The 12,227-nt window shown below is 36.6% G+C and overlaps 1 long non-coding RNA gene and 1 pseudogene across 2 annotated transcripts; both read right to left on the bottom strand.

Moving 5' to 3' along the window:
• Positions 1–6,724: 6,724 nt before the first annotated feature.
• On the bottom strand, positions 6,725–7,131 carry LOC148914917 (uncharacterized). Its single transcript, XR_016122838.1, has 3 exons — positions 7,061–7,131; positions 6,866–6,952; positions 6,725–6,768 (listed from the first exon to the last, which is right to left on the bottom strand). It is a non-coding gene; the product is annotated as an uncharacterized LOC148914917 (long non-coding RNA).
• A 409-nt stretch (positions 7,132–7,540) lies between these two features.
• Positions 7,541–10,326, bottom strand: LOC148914918 (uncharacterized; annotated as a pseudogene). Its single transcript, XR_016122914.1, has 5 exons — positions 9,812–10,326; positions 8,955–9,089; positions 8,817–8,879; positions 8,659–8,721; positions 7,541–8,567 (listed from the first exon to the last, which is right to left on the bottom strand). The product of XR_016122914.1 is annotated as an uncharacterized LOC148914918 (transcript).
• Positions 10,327–12,227: the final 1,901 nt, after the last annotated feature.

The following is a 12,227-nucleotide window of genomic DNA, read 5'->3' on the forward strand; positions in this document are numbered from 1 at the left end:
ACTTATTTTGTTTATTCGATTTTAGTATAAGCTGATGAGTATTATTTTTCTAGTTTAATATTGTTTCCCTCCTTTCAGCTGAGTTACTGTTACTGAAGGTTGAGTTTTGTTCTGAAGAATTTTATGACAATGTGCATACAAAGTGAGTTCTTGAAGTTTGGAATAGCAAGTTGCAATTCCACATCTCTAACCTCATCAATTCTTGAGAAACAGTCCCAATATCAATTCCAAGTGTTGAAGTGTATTATAATTCATGTACTGGATTTCATTTGTATATCATTCAAATATTAGAGCAGATCTGATGGTTAAAGCATAAGTTCATCTATTTTTTAGAGTTATCAAGGATTGATGTTAAATTCTCTCTTCAAATAAATAGTTCCTGAAGATCCCTTTGCTGCAATTTTTTCGACTTTGTTAGCCGAATACAACATCAAAATTTCATAACCTCTCCTATATATCTTTCATTTTCCAACACATCAAACCATCATTGAGTTCAATGTGCCATCAAATTTCAAAGTTCAACAACCAAATTTTGACAGGCCTACTTACCAGCCTGCATTGAAGTTTTTACAGTTCAAATAAATAGATAGTTCTTGATGATCTCTCTGCTGCAATTTTTACAGTTCTTGACGTCCAGTTAATTTTTCCATAACACACAAGTTCAAACTTGGGAACATGAGTTACTAATCAAAATAATAACACAGAATTCCAGTGTTGCTGCAGACATAAAGACTTGCGGCAAAAAGCTTTCACTACTACAAAAATCTTGAAGATATTTTTACAAGAATTGTGCCAAATGAAGCCTAGTTCAAATTCAATGACTAAAGCAGGATACAACTAATACGAAATTCAGAAGCATTGATGACAAATTTCCCATCAATGGGGTTAATTTTTCATTCTTCAATTTCCCATCAATGGGATTAATAATTTTTCAATGTCACCAAAATTAACATATTAAAAAACTTTAGTTGATCACTTGGTGTCAAGATTTCAAAGAGACAGGCTAGCAGCCCACACTCAGTATGTGTGGAGTTTTATTACAAAAGATATGGGTTTATTTATAAATTTGTATAATATATATATTTTATTTTATTTTGTCAAGATTCCAATGTGGGATTTTTTACATTCTTCAACACTTGGGAACATTTATCTCAAATCTTGCCAGTATGAATACAAGCAGACCGGCATGGTTTCTATGAGAAACCCATTGCCCATGCGGGCTTCATGCTCAATTGTCATGACAACGACTATTCTATGCTTATACAATATTAAGATTCAATCAGCCCTAGGGAAGCCAAACTCGCATACCCACCCCCATTGTTCGATTCACTTGCCATCAATATAAAAAGGAAATTAATTATCTAGTGATTTTTGAGGATTTAACATTGCAAATCACACATCTTCCAAAACACTTTTATTTTGGAAGCCAAGTGAGAATAAAATAGCAAATACGGTGTCCAAGGCAACCTTTTGATAATTGGATTTAGGACAATAAAAACAAAGGAAAATTAGGTATTAGACATAATTAAGTTTACTAATTAGGAAGTGAGATATTAGGTATTTTAGTTTGGGTTTTAATACTTAATAAAAAATAGCTATTTTAGATTAGGCCCAAGGCTGGCCCAGATTCGTTGGGCCAGCTTAAAAATGTCAAATAAAAAGACAATTCTACCATTTTCTCTTAAAAAGCCTGGCCCATCTGTAAACCTACAAATTAAATGACGCTTTTGCCTCTCAACGTTTAAACGACGCGCGAGTTCTTCTCTTTCGTTCGTTTTCTTCTTCGTTTCAGAGCTGGGTTCTGCCATTGGAGCTCAATTTTCTTGTAGGTTTTGCTTTTATTTTCTTCGTTTTTCTGTCTTCCTTGTTACGCTACGTTTCGTTCGATTTTCATGCTAAATAGTATCGATTTTAGGTGATTTGTTCTCTTTAGTTCGGGTATTTCGAGCTCAGTTTTGTGGCTCGATTTTGCGGCGCGATCTTGTGGCGTTCAATGCTAAACCCTATATTCTTCGTTTCGTGATCAGATTTGATTTTAAGCTGCTGTTTGGTTGTGGAGATTTTTGGCAGATCCTAAGTTTTGAGTATGAGTACTTTAGAACTGTTTTCGATTATATCGACTTGTATGTTTATGGAATTTAGTTTTAGTACTTTTATCGTGGTTTCCTTTTGGTTTCTATTCGAATTGTTTTGATTTTCTGTCATAAACTACATCATCTGCAGATTTCTTGTTGAGACGAAAGCTGCGATGCATTCTTGTTCGATAATTCAATTTAGAATAATTTTGCAAGTATATTGGAATGTTACAAGCTGCTGACCTACTTAAATGTGATTTGATATTAGTTTTAGTAGTTTGATTATGCCTTTACCTTTTGGCGGTGATGCAGATTTTGACGAGCTATGATGCAGTTTCTTGTTCGAGACCAGCTGTGTGATTTCTTGTTCGATAATTCAATTTCAAAATAATTTTGCAAGTATATTGGAACATTACAACTGCTGACCTACTTAAATGCGTTTTGATATTAGTTTTAGTACTTTGGCAGCGCATTGCAGTTTCTTGTTTCATAATTCGATTTCGGACTAATATTTGGAAGTCTATTGGAATTTACAGCTGCTCATGTACATTATTCTTGATTTAAATTGTTTTGTTTTTGTTTGTTGTTTTGTTTGCATTTTCAAGGCTAATGGAGGTGTGTGTCATTGCCAAGTGCACATATAAGTCGGAAACCATTATGTTTTCAGTTTCATCAGAGTCATCCATGGTTGATATTTTGAAGACTTTGTGTCTAAGGTTTAGGGTTTGCGGTTGGGTTGTTTTACGTTACGGTATTATTGCTTGATTATCAGAGTTGTTTTCTAGAAACGGATAGCGATTTGGACATGATGAGGTCATTTTTGTTTGTATCAAATGAGAAGAGTGTTGATATTTTAGTGAAGGATTTATGCGGGAGCAGTGAATATAGTGGTGATTTTTGTGCAAATAAGGAGTTGATAGCATGTGAAAAGGGCGAGTCGTCGTGTTCTAGTCTGTCGAAGCAGAAATGAATTTTGGGCAGGTCGAAGAGAGCAAGTGCTAAGCCTTTGTTGTCGAATGAGTGGGAGACGTACATACATCATGTAGGGCGAAGTTTGACGGTGGTGCAGAGGAGTTCCGTTTGAAATTGTGCAAGTACGCTCTTGAAGTAGGATTTAATTTTTTATATGCCGGCAATGACAAGAAGCGGGTGGTTGCTATTTGTTCGAATAAGAAATTGGAGGGTTGTAGCTGGCGTGTTTATGCTTCTCGTTGTGAAGCTACTGGCTGTTTTGTAATTCGGACATTAAATAATGTGCATACATGTGTGGGTCGGATACGGGAATCAAAGAGTAAGATGATGAAGTCTCGTGTGGTGTCTTCCCTCATTATGGACAGAATTCGTGCAAAACCAGAGCTGAAGCCAGTTGAGATTATACACGAGTTCAAAGATTATTATGGTATAGACATTTCATACTACCATGCATGGTTTGGCAAAGAGTTAGCTAAATTGAACGTTCACGGTGATGAGTCGAAGTCCTTCAACGAGTTAGTGTGGTATGCGGCGCCGTAAAAAACTAACCCTGGTTCTCTCTGCACTCTTGAATGTGAAGCTGGAATTAATCGCTTTAGACGGTTTTTTGTGTCGTTTGGCGGTTGCATTGCTGGATTTCAATATTGCATACCCTTGTTGTTCGTTGATGCTACGTTTTTGAAGAGCAAGTACAAGGGGCAGCTTCTCTGTGCTTCCGGAAAGAATGGAAATCAAGGTATGAGTTCTTGTAATGTATTGCGATTCCATTTGTTGCAATTTTTAGCAGACTGCATTGCAGTTTCTTGTTTCATAATTCGATTTTCTTAGTAATTTTTTTATGACTGTGGGAATGTTGCAACTGCTCATGAACTTAAATGTGTTTTAAACTTAGTTTTAGTACTTGGATCATGGATTTGCCTTTTGGTTTCCTTTCAAATTTGAGCAGATTTGTTTTCAAAAACTGCACTGCAATTTCCCTTTTTTGCTTATACTTGTGCTCTTGGTTTTGTTTTGCGAGGTTTTATCCTCTAGCTTTTAGGTTGTTGATTAGGAGAGGAGGAGAATGGACTTGGTTTCTTCAACATTTGGCTTCTATTTTGCTACCTATGGGAGAGTGGTGACCTTTTTCGGATCGCATAATCAAGGTTTGTTAAATGCTGAGGTTTGTGTTTCTGGATGGCCTCATTCTTACTATTACTATCACCTCAAACAGAATTTGATATGAAGTACAGAAGTCAGGTTATGGAAATTGCTCGGGATCGTGTTATCAATTTATTTAGTAGGTGCATATCTTATTCTGGAGGAAGAGTTTACGGTAGCAATGGAGAGTTGGTGATTGTTGGAAGTTGAGTAGAAGACATTTATATCTGATTTGTCTAGAATCACTATCTGACGCATATTTCAAAGGAATGCGGTATGGGGAGATGGCAAATAGTTTAGCGGAGTCATTTAATAATTGGGTTGGTGTGTTTCGAGATTTGCGGTGCTACCTTTGATAGAAGGGATTCGACAAAAATTGATGGTATTGAATTCTCAGCGACGAATTGAAGCGGAGAAGTGGACAACAATTTTGTGTCGGAGATGGAAACTAGGCTGTGGGAAAATCACGGAGGCGGTAGGACTTGGGTAGTTCGTCGTTCTAGTTTCCTTTATTTTTAAAGTATTTCTTGATTATTACTGTGATGGTTGATCTTGAGCAAAGGACTTGTTCTTGCCGTCTTTGGCAAATTGACGGTTTTCCTTGCATGCGGTAGCTGCAATTCTAGCAAAGAAAGATTCAATTTATGATTCGTGAGTGTTACTATAGGGTGACTTCTTTGAAAAGCCTATGAGAGTCCTATTTTCCTATTCGGATATTGGGAAAGGCTTGGCAGCATGTTTGCATTTGGTTGTGCTTGCCAATTACAAAGAGGCCGGTAGGAAGACCACCAACAAAGAGGATCAAAGCTTTTGGTGAATTTAAAAGGCCATTGAAATGCAGTCGGTGTAGTGTTACTGGGCATAATAGGAAGACTTGCAAGGCTGTGATATGAACATTCCTTCTCAGTTGACGATTGCTTACGTTAGATATGGTTTAGTGAATGTATAGTCAGTTTCTGCATTGCACTTTTTGCAGAACCTGCATTGCAGTTTTAGTTGCTTTTAATTGGCTACACAGCTTCTAATTGGATATTATGATTGTTTTTTGAAGTTAATGAAAATTATACAATTGTTTCATGAGTGGATATTCGTTTTTGACTGCCATTGAATGCTTGTTTTCAGATTTGAGCGATTTTGTTGAAGAAAGCGCTGCTGATTTCTGTTTATTTATTTGTTGCAGATTTTGAACAGAACTTGTCCCATAATTCAATTTCAGAATACTTTTTGCTAGTCTATGTTGTGATTTGATATTAGTTTTAGTACTTTGATTATGCCTTTACCTTTTGAGCGTGGTGCTGATTTTGACAGCTGCGTATGATTTCTTGTTCGATAATTCAATTTGAATAATTTTTGCAAGTATATTGGAATGTTACAACTGCTGACCTACTTAAATGTGTTTTGATATTAGTTTTAGTACTTTGATTATGCCTTTACCTTTCGGCGATGCAGATTTTGACCAGCTAGCGCAGTTTCTTGTTCGAGACGAGCTGCGGTAGCTTGATTTTGTTCGATATTTCAATTTCAGAATAATTTTCAGAATAATTGTTGAGACAGAAACGCCTTGCGATTTTAATTTATTCTGATATTTGACCAGAAAATTCAATGCAGTTTGTTGTTTCCCTTTCGTTTTGTTGCATCCTATTCCAAGATTATATTACAGTTTATATGTATAGGAAATATGTTCTTATATACCATAATTAGAAATATTTACAAACATCCACAAAATTAAGATACATATTGTCTTGAGTTAACGAAGGCAAATCACTAGAGCGATTAATTACAGTGTTTGTGGTGTAGGAGTTTTGTGACATATTGTGCTCGATATTCATTCATGAAATTCTTGTCCACATTTTTTGGAATGGGTTGTCCTTGTGCTATTTTATCCATGTAGAACATAGCGAACATGCGCATAATCCAACTTGCAAATGAATACGAGATTAGCTTTTGGTTTTGAATGATTTCAAATTGTAATGAATGGTTGAGTAGACACAATTCTTACGAAGCAATTTTGTTGAGCACATTCATGTCATCCTCAAATGGAAAGCGATATGGATTTTGTAGAATCCAATTTAGAGTGAGTTCTTCATTTGGGGACAAATCAACCTGTGCAGGTGTAGGGGGCCCTTCTTTTTGCTTCACAAGTTTTGGTATTGTTTTAGTTTCTAAGAACTCTTGTGCTTGTGGTCTGATATATTATAGCCACCCTTCCACAATATTAACTTTGTTTAAAGAAGAAGAAAAAAGAGAAAAAGAAATAGTGTCGATTGCATTGCATATTATAGTTTTAATGCGAAATCGAGTTTCTGTTTGTGTTTGTGCTGAGAAATTAAGACAGTTTCATTCCACTTACAAAATTTTGAGCAATGTCAATACACTTTTCTTCTTTTCTAGATCCCAACGATCTAAGTGGATTGTAGTGTCTCCACTTTCGTTCCATTTTGTGAAATGTGAGAAGTGTAAAGTGGAACTCAGAACTTGAAATGATCGGGAAGAAGAGAACATTGCATTTCCCGAGTTTTCAAGTAAGTGTTCATCTGAGGGCCCTATGCCAATTTGGTTCTAGAAAGGTTTGCATGTAAGCCTGCCATCATTGAATGGCAATTTGTTAGTATATATTTTTCGAAAACTGCAGTGCCGTGTCTGTTTAAACAACTTTGAATTTTCAAAATAATTCTTACCCAAGTCCATGTAGACATGTACTGTGGACTATCTGTCTGCATGGGCCCTATTTTCTCCTCCTCTATTTGGATATAGGCCTCAATAACCTGTTTCACATTGATTGGAGAAAAATGGAATTATTAACGGGTAATATAGGTAGCACAAATAAAAAATGCAGTGCAGTGTGTGTTATAGAATTAGTATTTTATACTTACGTTTTGTGACAGTTCCAGGTCCCATACAATATCTTTGATATCATGGTTTGTCACTTTCTCATTATCGAGTCACCTTGCCCAAAAGCTATCACTGCGGATTCGAATACATGAAATTCACAAGATTAGTTTTAGTTTATTGTAATTAAAAGATGAAAGAGTTGTTCTTTTGGAATAGAGATATTACCTAGGTTGAGTACTTAAGTAGTATTCTTGAATTCTGTCCCTGTCCTCCTTTGGAATTTTCTGCCAAACCCTCTTTTGACCCCATCCTAGTTTTTTCTTTGTTGGCTTTTTTTTTCCTTCATCTTCATCATTTGATTCTTGCATACCTACAGGTATTGAATCATGAAGGCTCGTTCCTTTTGGGGGATCAGGAATTGGATTTGTGGCATCGGTGAGATGCCTCTTGTATGCTGCATGATTGAAAGAAACTAATTAGAAACTACATTTGATAAAAGAAAGCTGCAATGCGATTTCCGTTTATAAAGTAAGCGCAATGCAGTTTGCGTTTACATAAGCGAGATAACACTGCATTGCGATTTCTATTTGTTCTGATGCGAAAGCAGAAAAGCAGCAGCTTGAGCTGCAGTAATTGCATACCACCTTCTGATTTTGAGGATCCTCTTGTGTTGATTGCTCCTCGGAAGAGATAATCTTGAATTGTGGTAGTTCTTCATCATCCTTTTTTGCCTTCTTTTTTGGTTTCTTATTTTTTTCGTACACATAGCAAGATGCTTGAAACCTCTTTCTTTCTCTATTCTTCAGCCTTAGTACTCTTGAAGGAACATCAGGTTTTGGAGCATCTTGCTTCTTCTCTTCTTCTTTCTCTTCTTGTTGCTTCTCTTCTTCTTTCTTGTCTTCTTCTTTCTCTTCCTCTTCTTCTTCTTGCTCTTCAACTGGTTTGTGTTGGTTGTGTTGTAGGCAGATCCATCTCCATTTCAAAGACTGTTGGGTCTGAGAACAAGCTTTCAATTTCTACCTTGTACTTTTCTTCAATCTCCTTTTTCTTGGCAATCTTCTCCTTGTCAATACAAGTTTCCTTGCCTTCCAATTCTGCAATCCTCCTTTTTAGATTTTGTATTTCCTGAAGCTGAACTGTAGATTCCACTGTCATGGTGGCAGTCAAATATTCTTCATTATCTAATTTCTCTACGTATGTTGCCAACTTCGCTTCCAACTCCTTTGATCTCTTTTCTCCTTGGATAAATATATCCCACAATTCCTTCATTTTCTTCTCACTGTCTTCATTTATTTCATCCTTCCACAGTTGTAATCTTTCTGGGCAAATGAAGGTAGGATCTTGACGTTGGCGATAGTTGATTTGGTCTGTCATGGACTTCACCAAGAGGTCTTGAATTGCAAGAGGTTCATTTCCAGCTTCATTCTCAAACATTTTCTTCTTTCCATCCTCTTTTAATTCTGGAGTTTGATCAGCATTATCAGGTTTTCCTTGGTCTTCTGCTTCCTCTGCTTCTCTTTGTTGTCCTTCATCTTCTTTTTCTTTTTTCTGCATATTGAGCGGAAACTAATTAGAAACTGCACTGCATTGGAGAAATGGAAACCGCAATGCATAATTCTTTGTTTAGAGATTCTTATACCTTGTCAAGAGGGTCTCCCTCTTCTCTAGTAGTTTTTCTCCTTTTATATGCTTTCAAAATACCCTGTACAATGAGATTGAATGATTCAAAAACTGCATTCGATAAAATGACTGCAATGTAGAAAACACAAGCGCAATGCTGTATCTGATTTTAATTACCTTGTCAACAGTGTCTTCCTCTTCCCTGGTAGTTTTTCGCTTTTTAGGAGTTTTAAAAATACCCTGTACAATGAGAATGATTTAGCATGGATTCACATTCAAGATACATTAAAGTAGAACATGCGATAAATTGCATACCTCGATGTCATTCAAGTCCTTTATTTGGTTGAATCTTGTGTGGAGTTCCACAAGACTCCATTTAAGAATGGCAGGAGTTTCTTTCTCCTTGCCCAGGATTGGTTGTATTATGTTTGTCCTCTCACACAGTAGAAACTGCACAGTTCAAAAACAAGATATATCATAAAACAGAAACTACAGAAGAACATGGCGTGAAATGAGCAACATTCAAGAAGCACAGAAACTACAATGCAGTTTGTCTTTCACTAAAATGCAAAAAAGAGAATACACCAGAAAATATGCATCAACTTGACATGAAATTGAAAGATCAGCATAGCCAAAACAAGAACTACAAAACATAACAGAAACTACATAACAACATGGCGTGAAATAAACAACATTCAAGAAGCACGAAGCGCAATGCAGTTTGTAGTTCACACTGTCTGATTTGTCTTTCACTAAAATGCAAAAAAGAGAATACACCAGAAAATATGCATCAACTTGACATGAAATTGAAAGATCAGCATAGCCAAAACAAGAAGCTGCAAAACATACGAAACTACAGAAGAACATGGCGTGAAATGAGCAACATTCAAAACCTGAAGCGCAATGCGGTTTGTAGTTCTTTACAATCTGATTTGTAGTTCACTAAAATGCAAAAAAGCAGAATATACCAGGAAATATGTATCAACTTGACATGAAATTGAAAGATCAGCATAGCCAAAACAAGAACTACAAAACATAAACATGAAATTGAAAGATATATCATAAATTAGGTTGGAAACTGCTTAGGATAAAAGCAGAAACTGCATTGCACTAAAGGGAAACTGCATTGCCTAAAACTCAAAATGCATTGCATAAGCCACTTGTTTACTTACCAATATTAGGATAATGCAACCCGAAACAGCTCCTATAGAGCCTTCTCCACCCTTCTTTGCTTTTGCTTTTGCTTTTGCGACCAAGGATTCATTCATGTAGGCTGAAACAGCTCTTGCCCAAGAATAGCTTGAAAGTGTGTGTAGATTCACACAGTGCTCAAATACTTTCCAATGCAAAGTAGATGAAGCGTTGGCAAAAAGGAATGTCATGCAGAGGTGAACCAATACTAGGCTGACCACCTCCTTGTCGTAGTCAACTTCTTCTTCTTCTTCTTCTTCTTCTTCTTCTTCTTCAGCTTCTTTCTTTTCTTTTCCTTTGTTCGTTTTCTTCTTTTCCTCTGCCTTGGCCTTTTCTTTCTTCGGTTGGTTTGCCAAGGAAATTGTCTTTAATAATTCTGCTTCTACCTGATTTTTTGATGGTTTTCCCTTTTCTCCGAAGTGCCTTATTCTGAAGGTAGAAGTGTACTTATCATTGACAAGTTGGACAGATTTTCCTTCATTTGGCAGTCCTAGAATCTGACTCACTGCATTGCTTGTGATCTTGAATGCTTGATTGCCAAATTTGAAGGACTTTGTATCCGGATCAAATTTCTTGAGCAGCTGTACTAAGTCAAGGTCTGACTTATTCATGTTATTCATGTCGATTCTCTGGTTGTAAAACAACTCAATCAAGTTCCAGAATGGGGTATTCTTGAGAAGCTTCTTCTGCCTTTCATTGAGCTTGTCTTTTACATCCGTAATGATGCTTTGTTGAAAGCGTTGCAATTGCACCGAAATTGGACATAGTCTGGGTGCTTTGCTTTCCGATCATAGTTTGGCTTTGACTTTGGCTTTGGTTTACTCTTTTGAGCCATCATTTTGAATCTTCGCTTTGGTTGGGTTTTGAGCTTCCTCCTTTTGTGGTGACATTTCTTGTGCCATTTGTGATCTGCAACAAGAAGGGATGAAAATACTATTAGGACAAGTAGAGATAAACTACAAGCAAAAGAAGCGCAATCCGTTTGTAGTTCAACAATCTGCTTTGTCTTTCACTAAAATGCAAAAGAGAATACACCAGAAAATATGCATCAACTTGACATGAAATTGAAAGATCAGCATAGCCAAAACAAGAACGCAAAACATAACGAAACTACAGAAGAACATGGCGTGAAATGAGCAACATTCAAGAAACACTGAGCGCAATGCACTTTGTGCTTCATTGCAATGCAGTTTGTCTTTCACTAAAATGCAAAAAGAGAATACACCAGAAAATATGCATCAACTTGACATGAAATTGAAAGATCAGCATAGCCAAAACAAGAACTACAAAACATAACAGAAACTACGAACAACATGGCGTGAAATGAGCAACATTCAAGAAGCACGAAAGCGCAATGCGGTTTGTAGTTCACAATCTGATTTGTCTTTCACTAAGATGCAAAAACAGAATATACCGAGAAATATGCATCAACTTGACATGAAATTGAAAGATCAGCATAGCCAAAACAAGAACTACAGAACAACATGACGTGAAATGAGCAACATTCAAGAAGTACGAAGCGCAATGCGGTTTGTAGTTCAACTACAATGCATTTGTGGTTCACTAAAATGCAAAAAAGCAGAACATACCAGGAAATATGCATCAACTTGACATGAAATTGAAAGATCAGCATAGCCAAAACAAGAACTACAAAACATAACGAAACTACGAGAACAACATGACGTGAAATGAGCAACATTCAAGAAACAGCTGCAATGCGGTTTGTGGTTCACTAAAATGCAAAAAATAGAATATACCGGAAATATGCATCAACTTGACATGAAATTGAAAGATCAGCATAGCCAAAACAAGAACTACAAAACATAACAGAAACTACAGAACAACATGACGTGAAATGGAAATAAGTATAAATAATTTAGCAGAAACTACAATGCAGTTTCTGTTTTTGTTCGATCTGCAGTTTTGATGCTCTTTTTCTTTCTTTTGTGATTTTTACTTTTAGAGGTTTTCAAACCAAAACTAAACCCAAAACCTAAACTACATTGCAGAATGAAGAATGAACAGTAAGTAAAATTTCAGAACCCTAAAATCGAACGCAAATTTGTGTTAGGGTCATTTTCTTACGATTTTCCCCAAGAGAGTGCTAAACCCTTCAATCGTCGTCGTTGCTGGTAAGTCGTCGCTCGTCTGGTCGCCGTTTCAGATTTTGGGAATAGGTTGGGCTAGCGTGAGAGAGAATGAAGAATCGGCTCCGATCGTTGGTGGTCTTCGATGATGGTCGCACGAATGGGTTTGTGGTCTTCGATGATCGTTGGTGGTCTGGAGGTTTTGGAGGTGAAGTTGCAGAGGTTTCTGGAGGTGAAGTTGAAACGTCGCGCGAATGGGTTGTGATTCAATTTTGGTTTCGGTTGATGTCGTTTTGGTTCAGTTTTGGCT

Source organism: Prunus mume, linkage group LG8 (assembly GCF_029339155.1).
Source record: "Prunus mume cultivar Tortuosa linkage group LG8, ASM2933915v1, whole genome shotgun sequence".
Classification (NCBI taxonomy): Eukaryota; Viridiplantae; Streptophyta; class Magnoliopsida; order Rosales; family Rosaceae; genus Prunus; species Prunus mume.